The sequence below is a fragment of the Oryx dammah genome, unplaced genomic scaffold (assembly GCF_014754425.2).
Source record: "Oryx dammah isolate SB20612 unplaced genomic scaffold, SCBI_Odam_1.1 HiC_scaffold_16, whole genome shotgun sequence".
Lineage (NCBI taxonomy): Eukaryota > Metazoa > Chordata > Mammalia > Artiodactyla > Bovidae > Oryx > Oryx dammah.
The window spans coordinates 29,475,798-29,493,250 of record NW_024070200.1 but is presented as its reverse complement, the minus strand read 5'-3'; the positions used below and the strand labels follow the sequence as shown (position 1 = coordinate 29,493,250).

At 37.9% G+C, this 17,453-nt stretch overlaps 1 non-coding gene across 1 annotated transcript; it reads left to right on the top strand.

Annotated features, from left to right (window-relative positions):
* The first annotated feature begins 13,213 nt into the window (after positions 1-13,213).
* Positions 13,214-13,285, top strand: TRNAC-GCA. Its single transcript has one exon. It is a non-coding gene; the product is annotated as a tRNA-Cys (tRNA).
* Positions 13,286-17,453: the final 4,168 nt, after the last annotated feature.

Genomic DNA, 17,453 nt, shown 5'->3' with positions numbered 1-17,453 from the left:
AAAATCCAAGAGCCCAACATTATACAGGATCTTTAAGAACTGGGCTATGAAATTTTGCTTTATTTTCTTTAAATTTCATGAAAGAGTACATGGTACATTGGCAATACTCCATCTGACAGCAGAAATATGTTTGCATTTTAGAAAAAAAGCAGAAAACCATCCAGGATTGACTGTTGATAAATTGATTTCCAAAGTGTTTGGGTTTAAAATATTACATTAGAAAAACGAAGCATAATTTTGATGCATTAAAAGAAATGACTCCTCGGGTTTTCATTGTATTCTTATTCCAAACAGAAAGAGGAATGCAATTGGAAATATGGAAAAATTAGGTTAAATGCTAAAAGTGTATTTCACATCTAATATATTAAGGGTTCTTTATACAACATCGATCCTATAGAATAACTTGGGTAATGATGAAAGATTTACAAAATGTATCTGATTCAGGGATCATAAAGATGACGTGCACATATAAGTAACTTAAAAAAATATCCTTTGTGATAAGAACCTTCCTTCACACATGTGAACTGTAAATTATTCCAGCAAAGGAATTTCAAAGAAGATATGTATTTGTATGTTTTCTGTAGGCTTTGCCTTCTCATTTTATCCTCCACGTTTTGAATAAAAATGCTTATCTCCCTCCCAGAGATTCTATAGACTTGCCCCTTTATATCTGTGTATATGTATATCATAGACTGTTTGAAGTGCTAGAAATATATTTCCAAATAGCTCAGCATAAGACTACTTTTTTGTATTTGTCAGTGTATGTGTGTGTATACACCACTCACTCAGTGATTACAATCTGCCATTATGCTTACTTGACAGTACATTTTTTCATGAATTAACTTTAATAGAAGGTACATATTTAGTATAATAATCCAAGCTAGAGAGGTAGACGAAAGATCATGTAGATGGATATAAATCTAAACACAGATGTAGATACATTGATTCAAAGTTAGTTGAAGTCAGGGGGATCAGTTTTAGCATGAAATTACTTTCTGCTCTTAGGCGGATGTTTCTAGGCCTTATTTCCCTTGAGATAAACTGCATGCAATGATTGTTATCTATTTTTAAAGTAATTATGAATCACAGATACCATGGGTCTTCATGGTTGAAAAGGGATTTAAACACCAATTTACAGCATAAATGGATGGCCAATAGTTCCTCAAAATTTATTCTAGAAGCCAGAAATTACCAAGAGATAGGAAATAAATATGCAATTATAGTTCAGACCCTGGGTTCTGAATTCTTTCAGAAGAAATTTTCAGTCACACTTGCATCTCTTAAGTCCTTCTCTATTTCTACAATAGTTCCAGAGCATTGCTCAGCACCATAGATGCTCAGCAACATGGATGTTGCTTAAAGGAGAAATCATTTCTAGCCTAGGTTTCATTGCTACCAATTCTATTATTTTTTCCTTGAAGAGCCACAATCTCTAACTCTCATTTTGGGAGACTCCAGTTCATTCTGAAGTGTAACATACACACACATACACAAGTCATTTCAGCTCTAACTTCAAAAATAAATGCTATGCTATCTCTCAATACCGCCTACCTATCCTACCCCATACACTGCCCTCCCACTTTTTTTCCAGAAGGAATTTGAATGATGGAAAGAATAAGGAAAACATATTTTGAAATCAAACAAAAAAAAATGTATTATAACTCCTTAAAATAAATCACTGTCATAGATGGCAATGATACTAGTACAAATGAACTAGTTAGAGGATTTTTTTCTATTAGACAATTTCACACACACACACAAAATCAACTGGGGTTGGAACATGGACAAATTAACAGAGCACCATATTTGAAGCACCTACTATGCGTCAGGCCCCAGATATAAATTCATTAGGATGAAGAGTTTTACAAAATCTGAGAGAAGTAGATTTTTTTGGTCTACCCATTCTATACAAATTGCTTTAATCCATTTAAAGGTAAGATATCTCCAATAATGGGATATTAGGCATTTTGTGCTATTTGACTTTGATAATGTACTTTGGAAAGAATGCTTGGCACATAGGAGAAAGTTAAATATTTATTGAATGAGTGAATGGTTATAAGTACTTTTCAAAGGCAAAATAAATCCTCTGCCACTTCTAATGTATTTGGAAAGACATCAATAAATGGCTATTGTAAAGAAGAGTGCAGATGCTAGTTAAGATAATCTAACTGTGTAGTAGTTTATTTATTCTGCTATTGAATTTTTGTTCAGAACCCCTGGGGGAAAACTTTTGTTGTGATTACTTCCAGGCTGGCAGTCAGTGACTCTACTCCAGAACAAAATCTCAAACCAAGCCCATGTCCTCTCTTCCTGTCCCTGCCAGTTAACCATCCAGTTGTTAACACATTTTAAAATCTGACAGGTTATTTCACTTCCAAAATGATACTAAGAGTCACACATGTCAGAACTCTACTTGATAAGCTGTGTTCGTTTCAAATGCGGTATGTGAGCACTGAATCCTCACTCTTAAAATCCTACAAAGTATATCAATAATTATGCCAAATCCATCCAACAGTTGATTGAGGTGTTTTCAGTTTGATATGAGTGTCAAAAAGCGAACATTTACTTTATTCAGATCTTTGCCTCATATATTGAATGGAAAAAAAGTTCATTCATACATCAGAGTCATCCCTAATACTAGAAATTAGGAGAAGGTGTCTCATCACACATTTTCTTTGTGGTTACAGGTGACTGTGTCACCTGGCACCCTGTCCCTCATTATACCCAATTATATCTGTGATATGTAAACGTTCTAAGGATACAAATTTGTATAATTCTCAAGTGCTTTACCAAGGAATAGTTTTTTGTTTTCTTTAAGATGAATGCTTCTTTAATTGTAAAGTAAATGCTATAAGGAGATCTACCCTGATCTCTCCGTTTAGGCCTCTTCTGACATAATCTTTCATGTTCCTACTGTATCATCAGTGGCTGAATTCCAATCTGAGAAAACTCTGATAGAAACTCTTTACTTGGGCTTCCACATTTATTTGTGACATCCCCAGTGTGTAGCTATGTTAGTGCTAGAGCAGGCAGCAATAACCAACAGAGAAAACAGGAGTTTAAAAAAAATTTCATATTTAAAGTGATATCATAAGGCACCAAGGTAGCAATCCAGGAAGACTCAAAATCAATTTTTAACTGAATCCATGTGAACAAAAAAGAGAAACTGAGGAAAAAAGAATCATGTCTAATAAAAAAGAAACAAATGTTGGAATGGAGAACATGGTTGTATATATTAAGTTTACAAAAGCAGACATTTAAGAAAGGTAAAACAATTTTTTTGATTATAAAACTCTTCAGTAGGTAAGTTATAGATTAGATTCTGCAGATAAACTGATCTCTGGTATATGCACATTTTTTTCAAATGTTAACTCTTGGCAATACATTTGAGAATAATTATTTCGTAACTGTATTTGTTTCCGTTCTAGAATTCTTTCCCTGTAAAAACCCCTAGTCATGGGCAACAGGGGGCTGAGGTTAACATCTACACATAAATTCATCGTCATCTTTTAATTTTGTGGCCTTGAGCCTTTGACCCAAAGAGATGCTAGGAGTTCACAAGGGCAGGACTAAAAGGAGCAAACACTTGTCTTTTGGAGCCCAAGCCCTGACCTTAAAGATGTAAAATGAATTGCCTACTCCAGAGGATATTGTTATAGTCAGGTATGTGAAAATGAGCAGTAGGAATGTGAAAGAAAGACAGACAGGAAGAAAAAGAGAGAGAGAGAGAGATGGGGGAGGGGCAGAATGGGGTAAGGAAAAGCATTTTAAAGATTTGGGTTTATCATTAAGTATTCACAGTATATTTTATACTTCTTTTTTATTGTTGTTTAACCATTGTCTACTTTTAAAACTGTAGATAGAAAAGAGAGGCTTCTGACTTCTCAAGAATTGCTGTGAAATTTGGTTACATACATTATTCCAACCCTGGGGGGTGGGGGAGAAACAATTATAGTTCATTATATGCATCTCAAGTTGTTTATTCCTTACGATGCACAAGGATAGTTTAAGGACTTGTTTCTGCCAAGAGCTTTTTCCCTCCCCCCAAATAATTTCACAACAGAGTAAAAACACATGGACTTTATATAAAATAAAAATAGAAGTGATATAAGGGTTGTATTTTTATAGCTGTATTTGAGTACATTTCAAATGAATGTTTGTTAAACAGGGGGAAAAATCAGACTGGCATTGTCGTGATTCTAAGCGAATTAGGTGAGGCAGGAACAGGAAGAATCTGAGTAGCTTGCATTTAATTAGCACTTACTGGTACAAAATAAATTAGACAGATTTGTCTTGTTTTATGAGCAAGATCCTGTTTTTCTATTTCATTTTCTTTGTGCTTTTGGTAAGGACGGATCTGGCGCTTTGGATACTAAATAGGCAACTAATTCAATTGGTGCTTTCTCCGAGGGTCTGCTTGCAAACCGGTGCCAGACTCACTGGCCCTTTGTGTACTGCCCGCCCTGCATGTGTCTGGGCTCCTCTGGCCAGTCCGTTTTTTTGTCTCTGATGGTTAATAAGCTTTGAGCCTAGTAGTCAAATGTGGTGGGAACGGGGACAAGACGAGGGTCCTTAGTGAAGGTGTTTGTTGTTAAATAGAACAATTCAGCTGTCTCTTTAGAAAACTTGACAAAAGGAAATGCTCCCTGCTGAAAATTTTCTTAGCCTGTTGCACAAAAGATGAAGTTTGTTTAAGAAATTGCTGCTAAAGAAAGCGTCAACCCATTAAGGTAATTATATGGAACCTGTGCCGTATAACAGCTTAATTGATGTTAATGTTTGTCTAATTGGTGATTGGGAGAGTGCAAAGGACTAAAGGTCTTCCGAGCACTTTCAGTCACGGCTCTGAAAGGGGCTCTTCTGGTTTTCACAGTTATAACAATGCCTGCGCGTCTTTCTCAGATTACGCCTTGTTTTCAGCCCCTTACAGCATTCTGCTCTACTACTTAAAGCGTAAAATAAGGGTGAAGAGCCATTGTCTAATGCAGCCTTTTTCAAAGAGTGTTTCTGACAGGGATTGTTCTAGGAATCAGGCAGGAGAGAAGGGAGTGTGAGAGGTGAAAGCCACTATCACCCACTTGTGTCACCTCCCCAATGAGCAGCAAGAGACGCCTAATTGCTGCATCTGTTTTTTTTTTTTTTTCCTCCAACCCTCCATTCTCTTAAACAAGATCCTTACACCAATGCCACATGTTCCTGTGGAATCTATCAAACAAAACAAAACAACAACAACAAAAAAAAACCCACCCCAACCTGGCTGACATTTTTAAAAATTGGCATAAAAAGAACCGTTAGGGAAATATACACAACAGTTAAATGCATGCACAAAAATTTATGAAGTTTTATCTTATTCTAGGAATTCACATTCTAGTATGGACATATTTACAAATAAAACTAGACAAAACAATTCATGTGTGTAACTAAACACGTATATGTGACTTTCCTGTGCAAGGCATGATTATTGCAGGGATTATTCTGCATGCAGACACAATATAGATTTTGAAAGCTTGCATCTGATCTCATATGAGAAAGTTATTTAAATGTGTCTTCCATCTTTACGTGTGTGTTTTTTTTTTTTAAGTCATAGCAAATATCACTGATCCAGGTTATAAACTCAAATGCTTAAATATTTTGCATCCCGAGATAAAGTTATTGAAGAGCCAAGACTTATCTTTAAAAAAAAAAATCTCAGCTTACACTCTCATTCATTCACACACACACACACACACACATTCAGTATCCCCATCTCTGAAAAGTTATAGTTCAAGCTTTTCAATTTTTATGTTTTACATTTCCTATATTGAACAGATTGATATTTTCCTGTTTGTTCTCTTTAAGATTTCTTTTCTACATACAGAGTGTATTCATATGCTATCCTAATGAGGAAATGACGAGTTTTTATCAACCTTATTAAACATACACCCAGAAGATATCCATTTTAATAAGGGGCCAATTACTAAGTGTGTCTTCAGTTAGAAAGAACTTAGCTTTTACCTTGTTCTTTGGCTCTCCATGTCTCTAATTAATTGAATCTTGAAATCGTTGGACTTTCAGCTTAAGAGAAGACTGAAGAAGGGAACTTAACAACACTGCCTATTCCTTTATGTCTAGAACGGGCTAAAAAAAAAAAAGGAAAAAAAAAAAAAAAACACCTGTAATGCTAAAAGACTCAGGCTTTTGTCTGTTTCTAATATTACTTTTCTGCCTAATTGCCATCACTGCCACGTACATTAGGCCCTTTTTCAGCAGGGTTAAAACAGGGCCAGTGATGAATGGAAAACTGATTGTACTGCTGTCAAACTTGAATGTGAGGCTTATTCTAGAGATAGAAGTATGAGGGAAAGGACAGAGAATTGCACTTCATTAAAGCTCTACCAAGCTGATTGGAGTGGAGGAGGTAATTGAGATTTAAAGTGGCATTCCCATCACACTGTCCCTTTTGCAACTTAACAACTGTCATTCAAGCCACATAGGGCAACAATTGGCCAGATTTCCCAGCTCTTCTGAGTAATAAAACAGACACTCACCTTCTGGCTATTCGTTTTACTTACTTTGTTCTAATTTCCAATTCATGTGTCATTAGTGAACGAAGATTGACAAGAAATAGCTTTGACCTCACAGATTTGACCTTCAACCCCAGAGACCCAACTCTAGTCTGAACATAGGTTGGAATATGCTAAGAAACACCTTTCCTTTGCACAAGAATGAATGGCAGTTTTTTCATCATTGTACCACCCCCTGCCTGCCACTACATTTAGACTATGAGACATGTCAACTGCCTGTCACAATTACAATAGACACAGCACACCAGAATTTTCCCCAAATCCAAGGGGAACTTCCTGAACAAAGAGTAAATTTTATTGCACAGATTTTGGAGACCTCCAATTTGTAGAGCCATAATGAATGCATCCCACAGACAAATAGGTAGTTGTTAATTATCCCAGCAATTTCTTTTTTTAATGTGCTAACAACACAGCGTGCTAAGCCTTCATATCCTACACTGTTACCTGATGATCTCATCACATTTGAAAAGATGGTAGTCTGGGAAGAAGGCATTATTATAGCAAGTATGCATGACAATAAGTTACATGATTATAATCCCTTATTATCACGGTTTAATAAAAAGAAAGTGTGATATTTTGGAAGCAGATGGGCCTGGCTATACCTTTACTGCACCAACTAAAGTAAGTTTACCTATAGTATCACTTTAAGATAAACATATTTTCCTTGACTGATTATTCAAAAGCATGTACATATTAATTCTGTGTCAAAAATGCGGTAGATGAAAAAAAATGCTGAAGGGCAAGACCTATGACCTGAATAAGAGCCCTCAATAAACTTAAAAGTAATTTATACCTTTTACATGGTTTTGAATAGAAACTGGATCCTGAAAATCTATCAGAGTGAGGAAAGGATTATAGTTTCTTCATACTGTGTAACAAAACATTGGGATGATTCTAAAAAAACAGAATGAGATACACCACTTTCTTGTCCCAGGTGTTTGAAAAGTTGACTGTTTCCTTCCGTGATAAAACATTTTGAAAACACTGCCAGGTTACTGCTTTGACTTCATCTTAATGAAATGTGAAGTCATTTTCATTTTACCAGCAATATTCATTCTGCTGCAGTTTTGTACAAATCATGTATAAATGACTATATTGACTTCACTTTAGTGGAAATTACAGTCATGTGGTTTTCCCCTGTAATAGTCTAACATGGATTTGCATAGCTCATTGTGTTTTACTGTGTTTTCTGAATTTCTTACTTCTGTTGCTAAAAACAGAGGACACAATGCATTTTCATACAGGAGGAGGCATTAACTTTCATGAGAAATCACAATTGTTACCACATCACCTGTAAGTACTCTTAAAGCTACTACCTTCAGGACATGTTAAATAGGAAACTCAAAGAACTGACTTCTTTTGAAGAAGATGATTAGCATAGAAATACAAAAGAATCATTTCAGAATAGGACACATTTCCAGTGTATGACATAGTAAGAGTTTACTAATAATTCCAAAATTCAGGGAGTCTATTGTGGATAGAGCCTTCCTTATTAGATCTGTGTCACTATTATGGGTGAAACATGCTTTCAGGGTAATGACAGTAATATATTTACCATCACTTTGTTCTGATGCACGTACCCTCCCTGTTGTGACTGTGATCATCCAGCCCAACAGTCAAAAAGCTCTTTGTATTTGGAATTTTGCTTTCTTGCGGCTGAATTTTCATGTCTTTATAGATGAGAGAAGGTTAAAACTTATAGTTTTATCTCAACAGCATATGGTCAGCGAAAAGAATAAACCTCAGACTGTTGGTAGCTTCTGCAGAGATGTCTTTTATCCTACACCTGTGACAATTAACCTGTGTTAGAGAAGCTAACAAGAGTTAGACCAGAGGTCAAGGGTCAGGTCCCTGTCAAGAGGAAGTTATTCTTCAGTCCACTAAATCCCTTATCATTTTCATCTGATGTGATATCTACCTGTCAGCTGGAGAATGAAGGCCGTTGTCTTATTCTAAGTGCTGCACTTTCTGTCTCAAAGAGAACACATTTTTATTACTTTTCCTATAATTACTGTTTTCCAGCTTGAAAATTTCATCTTCAAAATAAATACACTGAACTAATATTATTTTCAGACTAAAATAAAAATGAGAAAGCAATGTTAAAAACTAGTTTTGCATATTCACCTTTGTTTGATTTAATGCACATATATTGTGAACGAAGTCAAAAGTGTCAACCAAATGAATAATTAATTGAGTAGCATCTGGAGAAATAGCAAATGGCAGACTAGCTTGACAATATAACATGTGCCTAAATGTGTGTCTACAAGTGGGCAGGCTCACCCAGATATTATGGACTAGCACCATATCCAGCTAGCAAGTATATTTCTGGAATATAATACAGCTTTGTCTGTGAAATATTTTCATGATGGACTTCAGTTGATGTCTATGTGTATACCTGGTAAGACCTGCCTATACCTAGATATAGTAAAATTTCATTTAGAATGTTGTGTAGGCTCAGCCGTCCTAATAGTACAATATGCAAACTGCAATTCCTCTTGTCATGAGATTCAACTTGTAAGGAAAAGTTTATCTCAAGGATTAAAAAAAAGAAAAAAGAAAAACAGGTACCTCAAAGCATTAAAAGAGTAGAACATATAGTTTGAATCATAAGGTTAATGGTGACTGAGTTTGGTTGTTCAGACCTTCTCTTTCAAAACAAGGATACTGAATCACAAAGAAGCCTCATGCTCTCCTCTGTCTGCAGAGAACTGTAACATCAGTCTGGAGCATTTTCATATGCCTCTTTCCTTCTGACAACTATAAGAATAACAAGGGTTTCCCTGATAGCTCAGTTGGTAAAGAATGCAGGAGACTCCCGATGGATTCCTGGGTTGGGAAGATCCACCGGAAAAGGAATAGTCTACTCACTCCAGTATTCTTGGGCTTCCCTTGTGTCTTAGCTGGTATAAAGAATCTGCCCACAATGTGGGAGACCTGAGTTCAGTCCCTGGGTTGGGAAGATCCCCTGCAGAAGGGAAAGGCTACCCACTCCAGTATTCTGGCCTAGAGATTTCCATGGACCTTATAATCCATGGGGTCTCAAAGAGTCAGACACTACTTCACTTTTACAAGAATAGCAGAGTGAGATGAAAAGTTTTCAAATGGAAATCAGGGATCATATACTTTCCTCAGATTTACTAAGTAAGTGAAAGTCACTCAGTCATGTCCAACTCTTTGAGACCCCATGGACTATACAATCTCCAGGCCAGAATACTGGCATGGGTAACCTTCCCTTATCCAGAGGATCTTCCTAAACCAGGGATCGAACCCAGGTCTCCTGCATTGCAGGTGGATTCTTTGCCAGCTGAGCCACAAGGGAAGCCCTATTGGCTAGTTAAATAGCAGGAGTCTCAGTTCCCTAACTGTCAAATGGGAGTGAGAGGTCATTATTCCCATCCCTGTGGATTTTTAAAGGCTTAACAGCATTTCTCTGCATCCTCACTACAGATAAAACCTCTCCTCTGTGCTCCCTAAAGAGTTTTATCTTAATTCCTAAGAAAAACATATATATCCCACCCTCATGGCCTTGATCTTTTTGAGAACAGGAATGGGTGGTGCTTTCTTCATTTTCCCCTCCAGGTACTTAGCAGAGCGCCTGTTGAATTAATGAATGACGGAATCTTTCTAGGGTGATTATACATCTTATTTTTGCCTATTCTTTTCATGTTTAATTATTAATAGGCCCCATTCACTTTCAAAACTATACAAGTCTGGATGACAATTATATAGTGTTTATTATTTCCTTAATGGAGACTTCTTACATCACCATATGGAAACTACTTATATCACTAGTTTACTTGAGATAAATTAATACTCACTCCCATTTCTCTTTTCTTTATAACATAACTCCAGTTCTTTTGCCTTTCTTTATTATCTTTTAAAGTCTGGAGATTATTTTAGTGAACAATTGAAGCACAGATTTGGCCCTCTGTATTCACTGTTAGCCAATATTTAAAGCACCCTGCTGTCTTCTTGCCTGGAGAATCTCAGGGAAGGGGAGCCTGGTGGGCTGCCATCTATGGGGTCGCACAGAGTCGGACACGACTGAAGCGACTTAGCAGCAGCAGCAGCAGCAGCTCCCAAATAGGGAACTCTGCAGTTCCCTATACGGTTATAGGATTCTAATAAATACAGTCCTATCCTTCAATGAGTCTCCCAAATTGAACCTAAAGGGCTCACATTATTTACAAATTATTATTTTAGGTAACCAACTCTTTGGCTTCTTAATCATGGCTGTACATAAGACTCTGTTATTATAGTTTTGGGAAAAAACTCTCTACTAACAAGCAGAAATAAACAATACATTCCAATAGACCTTATCTTAGGAAACACTAACGCTGTAGAAAGGGCCCACTTGAAAGGGTGAGGATGAAATAATAATCTTGTCCTTATAATAACAATTGTCATATAAATGACATCTTAAAATAAGAACATGGTTCAAAAGTTGGTATACTTGGTCTCTGTTTCTGAGTATAGTAATATATTAGATAGAAACATGACCATTTCTGATTTCATAATGAAAAAAAAAAAAGACTTTCCTAAGAAGCCACTCACAAATTCATCTCTTTTCCCAACCACTGATGCATTCAAACATTCTATATGCTGATACATTAAAGATCCTGATACGAAAATGAACAAACAAAAAATAGAGGAAAATGTGGTTTTGTAAGACAGAACCTTTAGCTTATAATAACATTTTCAATACTTCTCCAGTTGAAATGTGGACATTTATTGTAGGCTCTTTAAGAACCTACACTACCATTACTAGTCCCATGTATTAAATACGTGACTCAGTTTTAGCTTTTAAAATAATATGTAAGGAAATGCCTTCAGATACTATTCAGAGTAAATGAGCTGATTCTTACACTGGAATAGCCTGGCTGCCTTCCACTTTATTTTCGTTCTACTGGTTTATATTCTTCACATCATATCTAAGTAAAAATAGAGGGAAACCTCAGAGGAAACTTACAGGTGTGTCATAGCAATCACTTCTGATCAGCCACCAGCTCAGTCACCAACCCATGGAATTGCTCTTAATAGGCACATCACAAAGTTTAAAGGCGAAAATCAGAATGTTCCTATACATTTAAATGTTTTTTAAATCTTTAAGGTAACTACACTTTTAACCTTATTTCGGCTTCAAAATAAGGTGGCACTAGTGGTAAAGAGCATGCCTGCCGATGTAGGAGATGTAAGAGACTCGGGTTTGATTCCTGGAGTCGGGAAGATCCCCTGATGCTGGGCATGACAACCCATTCCAGTATTCTTGCCTGGGGAATCCCATGCACAAGGAGCCTGGTGGGCTACAGTCCATAGGATCCCAGAGTTGAACACAACTGAAGTGACTTGGTACGAATGAAGGAGCAAAGATAGACAAGTCAAAATAACGACACTTTCTTGATCTCACTTTTTTTTTTTTAACATTTCTCTGTGGTCACCTGTAATCAAACTTGAACTCAACGCTTTCCAAAAGTTTAAAAAAAAAAAAAAGCTATTAACAAAAGGAAAGAAAAAGAAATGTCTGTTTCCATGCATGAGTTATATACACTTGGGCAAAGGAAATTTGGAGTCTTTTTAAAACATAAGGACCTGAATTATTTTTGTGAAAGGCTGGTATATTCCTCACAATGATCCATAAACAATGTTCTACTTCTCTGTATCAGACATGAAATAAACCCTCTTCCCTCAGTGCAAAGCACTCAGTTAAATGCATGGCAATCAGCCTCAAAATCTATTCAGCTGAGCATGAAAAGAAACACGTTGACTTTACCTTATATATTCTATAAAGAATTAAAAAGTATTCAAGCAGAAGAAAACAAGTATCTAAAGAAAGGAGTTTGATGTCATTCCTTGCCTCCCCTTGGGTTTGTTGATTCAGATGTTCTGGTTCCTTATACTTTTAATATTCTCAGAGATTCCGGTTCAAAATGTCGGTGCAGGAGAAAATCCTGAACTGACAGCTTACTGCGGACACACCAAGCTAAGTATCCAATGTCCTCAGCGGAAAAAAAAAAAAAAAAAACTAAACTAAACTAAAAAGTAGTGGAGCGACCCCTTCACATCAGCCAAGGAGAGGGAAACCACCCCTAAGCATCTAGGGAAGGCAGTCCATCTGGCCGTGAACTGCACCCTCAGCATGGTCGCCCGTATCAGAAGGGAACTCAAAACCTAGAATTTCTCCCTAAAGAGCGACAAGTTTGTATCCCACATGATGCATGCCAACTTTTAAGACCCAAGCCAGAGAGAGGACACCTCTCACAGAAGCAGCCCATTGAAAAGTGCCCAGAGCACAGGTGAAAGGGACTCGTTTGCTAACTTTAAAGCTTTGGCCTGAGGGATAGTAGTCTTCCATATACTCTCCAGGGATGGAGGCCAGGGGGCGTCATCTTCCTTCTCTCCCCATGCGTTGCTGAGGCTAGAGGTTGCCATCTCTTTTATTCTTTCTCTTTTTCTTCCTGGGTGGCACCTTTGCACTTCCCCTCTGCCTCACTTAAGCCAGCAGGCAACATCTTTGTGCTCTTCCTCTGCCACACTCCAGAGTGCCCGTATATCCCAGAGGGGCGCCTCGGAAAATTAGTTCTCCTAAATTTGAGTTCCATTTTCATTGGTTGATATCCTGTAAATAACCTTTACTCTGCTACAGGCATGCTTCCCTGGTGGCTCAGATGGTAAAGTGTCTGCCTGCAATGCAGGAGACCCAGGTTCGATCCCTGGGTAGGGAAGATTCCCCTGGAGAAGGGAATGACTACCCACTCCAGGATTCTCATGGAGAGAATCCCCATGGACAGAGGAGCCTGGTGGGTACAGTCCATGGGTTCAGAAAGGGTGGGGCAGGACAGTGATTAACATACACTGTTGCAAGCACTCGCTGCCAGAGTATGGCTTTCTCCCTGGACTACCACTCCCAGGGCACTGCAGGGAGAGCAGACGGACACACACCCCTAGTCTTTCTGAGAAAGAGGCCTATTTGCTTGTCTAGGAACTACGGCCTGAGGGACAGGCTTTGGGTTTGGCACTGGGGACGACAGAGGCGCTCTCAAGGAACTGAGGCTGGGGCTGTGGTCAATGGGCTTTTCCTCTGCCTTGCTCCAGCTTAATGGTATCTTCCAGAAGTAGCCTTTTTGGTGCCCTGAATTTTGTGGCTGCTGCCAGGGACACGTCTACATCACCTGGCTCTGGTGACCACCGCGGCTTATGATTCTTGGTCTCGGTGGACTGTAACCAGTGAAGAAAGAGTTCGCAAACAGCTCCCAGCCCCAAGACACAGCAAAAAGCCACAGATCCAGGAACTCAATCTTCCTGTGAAAGAGGGTTGTTAGATTACAGCTGCAGCCTGAGGGGCAGGCTTTCAATTAAACACCTAAATGTGTGTGTTTAGTTGCTCAGTTTTGTCCAACTCTTTGTGACCCCATGGACTGTAGCCCATCAAGCTCCTCCATCCATGGGATTGTTCCAGGCAACAATATTGGAGTGGATTGTCATTTCCTTCACCAGGGTATCTTTCCTACCCAGGGATCGAACCTGAGTCTCCCACATTGCAGGCAGACCCTTTACTGTCTGAACCACCAGGGAGAGGCTTAGGGCTGACTTTGACCCTTCTTGAGACCTCAAAGGGTGGGCACTATTTCACACTCTCCTGCCTTCTTCCAGTGCCAGTATCTCTTAGAGGGAAACTTTTTACGCACCCCAGTTTCTGTGTCTGGCATATAGTATTCCCTTACTATCCATTTGATGACTACAGGGTCTGAAGTGATATCCCATTTCATTTGCCTCCACTTTCATTTGTTTTGCCTCCACTGATGAGTCCCTGACTGAGAGGGTACAGGGATGGGAGAAGAAGGTGGGAAGGCCCCACCCTAGCTGGGAAGCGGACTGGCACCTCATTACAGCTAGTTGAGGGTTTAAGTTCAGGCTCTCCACGTGTTCCCTACTGACGTCATTCATGGGATAGACGTTGTGGGAAGAGAGTGCAGGGCTCATTACTTCTTAGTAGGGGATAAAAGTTTCATCTCTCCACTCAACCATCTCTGGCACTACCCCAGCAAGAGATTTGAGGAGCCTCATTAAAGCCTAGGGAGGGTGGAATTCTAGGCTCCCCCTCAGCCCTTACTGGTCTAAATAGGGGCTCAGTCACAAATTTTTCTGCAATGTTTTGGCTAAAATTAAACAGTCTTTGGACTTCCCATGTGGAGCAGTGGTAAAGAATCTGCCTGCCAACGCAGGAAACACAGGTTCAACCCCTGGGTCGGGAGATCCTCCAGAGAAGGAAATGGCAACCCACTCCAATATTCTGGCCTGTAAAATCCCACGGATAGAGGAGCCTGGAAGGCTACAGTCCTTGGATTTGCAAAAGAATCAGACATGACTTAGCATATAAACAAAAACAATTCAAAGCAGTTATTGTATAAAAATTATCTGTCTTGCTAGACTGCCCCTTTCCTGTCATTCGACTGGAAAGCAGGCTTTTGTTAGGGCTTATTGTGTCTTCACCAGTTGGCATTACTGGGCTACTAAATTCTTGAGCTCTAAGTTTATAATATATGAAGCAAAAGGAAAGCTAGGAAACTCACTCCTAGCCAGTGTGTTTTTTTCTCTTCACTTTTCAAAATATCATGTTTGTTTTACATGTATGTTCAGGGTTTTTCATTTCACTCAGGGAAGAGTTTGTTTAATTTATCTTTCCCCAAGTGGAAGTCAATCCACATTATTTTTTGTAACTTATAATGATTTTAATAATATGCCTTATATTATTTTGATGATCGTCCATTTAGAATATACTAAAAGGACTAAATGAGAACTTCTTTCTCAATAGAAAATTTAAACTAACTCACCTTGGAAGTAACTGAATAAGCAAAGATAAACTCATGTTGATAAAAACTACCTTAATATCATTTTTGTGGACCTTCTGAAAGCTAGACAATGAATCAATTCTGATGTGAACTACCCCAATTTAGTGATTTCCAGAGTTTAGGAGAAAAGAGTAAAATTCTCTAAAGAATTTTAGGAAGTAGAATAGAATTGCCAACCTTTTTTTGTATTCTATCTCAAGAAATATTTACTATTGTTTAGTGTGATTGTGTTTATATTATTAAGAAGAAAATTCCTTTATTGATCAGTGACATCAAGAACTGTTTTCATTGGCTAAGTGGTTTGAAAAATTGTTTCCATGTGCTCTTTCCAATTGGCAGAGTTGTGCAATATCTGAGTAATATCTTAGTGAACTCAGTTTCTTACACCTAAAAAATACCTCAATGAAAGAAAGCAAAATAAAACAAAAAATTACAGGACACCAGTTAAATTTGAATTTCAGACAAATACCAAATAATTTTTAGTATAGTTATGCCTTATGCAATATTTAAGATATACTTATATAAAACAGTTATTTGTTGTTCATCTGAAATTCAAAATCAATTGAGTGTCCTGTATTTTATCTGACAACTCTATATTTTAAAATGTCAAAAGAAAAATACCACTCACTCTGTGTTAGATATATATACATAGATAGATAAATAGATACAGATATACAGGAAATGTTTTAAAGGGCATCAAGTATAATATGTTTATATTTTAGAAATTGTACTTAATAGATTAATAATGAAAGTTAAAACAAAAGCAAAGAATTATGATCCAAAAATACTATAAGCAGAATGAAAATGATGGGTTAATTGATTAGGAAGTATGAAATAAATATATTTTACCCTTTCTGTGTGTGTGTGTGTGTGTGTGTGTGAAAGAGAGAGAAGAATGAGGAAGGAAGGAAGGAAGGAAAGGAGAGAAGGAAAGGAGAGAAGGAAAGATAGAAATATTGACTTGATTGAAGGGGTGGTAGAAAAAAATGGTGAAGAATTGAAAAAAATATCAGTTTTTAGATTGGAAAACAGACTATTAGTGCTTTTGCAAAGGAAAAATAAGTGCCTTTGAGAAACATGCTAAAAGAGGAGGAGCAGATGGGGAACAATGCTAAATGCAGGGCAGAGCTGGGTTGAGGAGTGATTACAATTTAGGGGCCTGCATTTTATGCTTAGCCTGCATGCCTACAAAGTCGCTTCAGTCATGTCCAAGTTTTTGCAACCCCATGGAATGTAGCCTGCCAAGCTCCTCTGTCCATGAAAGTTTCCAGGCAAGAATACTAGAGTAGGTAGCCATTCCCTTCTCCAGGGATCTTCTCGACCCAGGAACTGAAACCAGGTCTCCTGAATTGCAGGCAGATTCTTTACCATCTGAGCCACCGGGGAAGTCCATAGTAGCCTATTCATACAGAAACACTTTTAAACATCAAATATTCTACCTACAAGAAATGATTATTATCATTAATCATTATCTTTGAAATAGCAAGTAGTGTAAAACTAGATATTAAGGGAAACTTCCATTTTTTCATTCAATATTTTATGTCTGGAATAAGGAAAAATTAAGCAAAGGTTAGTAAAAACTGTTTTTGATTCAAATGCCTTCTAATGTTTGAGCTAAATCATTTTATTTTGGTTAGAGTGTCTTCTTCTAAAACCCAATTGTATATCACTGGATAAGTCAGTGACCTCCTACCTGGTAACCTAACTTCAGTATTATCTATTCATTGTTGCTAAGTTGTGTCCAACTCTTTTTCGACCCCATGGACTGTAGCCTGCCAGGCTCCTCTGTCCATGGGATTTCCCAGGCAAGAATGGGTTGCTATTTCCTTCTTCAGTGTACCTTCCCCACCCAGGAATCAAACCTAAGCCTCTTGCATAGGCAGGTGGATTCTTTACCACTGTGCCACCAGGAAAGCCCTCAGTATTACCAATTCTTAGTTACAAGCTCTATGCCAGTGATAGTTCTCTTAAGTAATCTTCTCATTGTCAAAACCAAATCAAGGCCAAAGCCTGACCCTGTCTTTCATGGGGCACTTCAGTA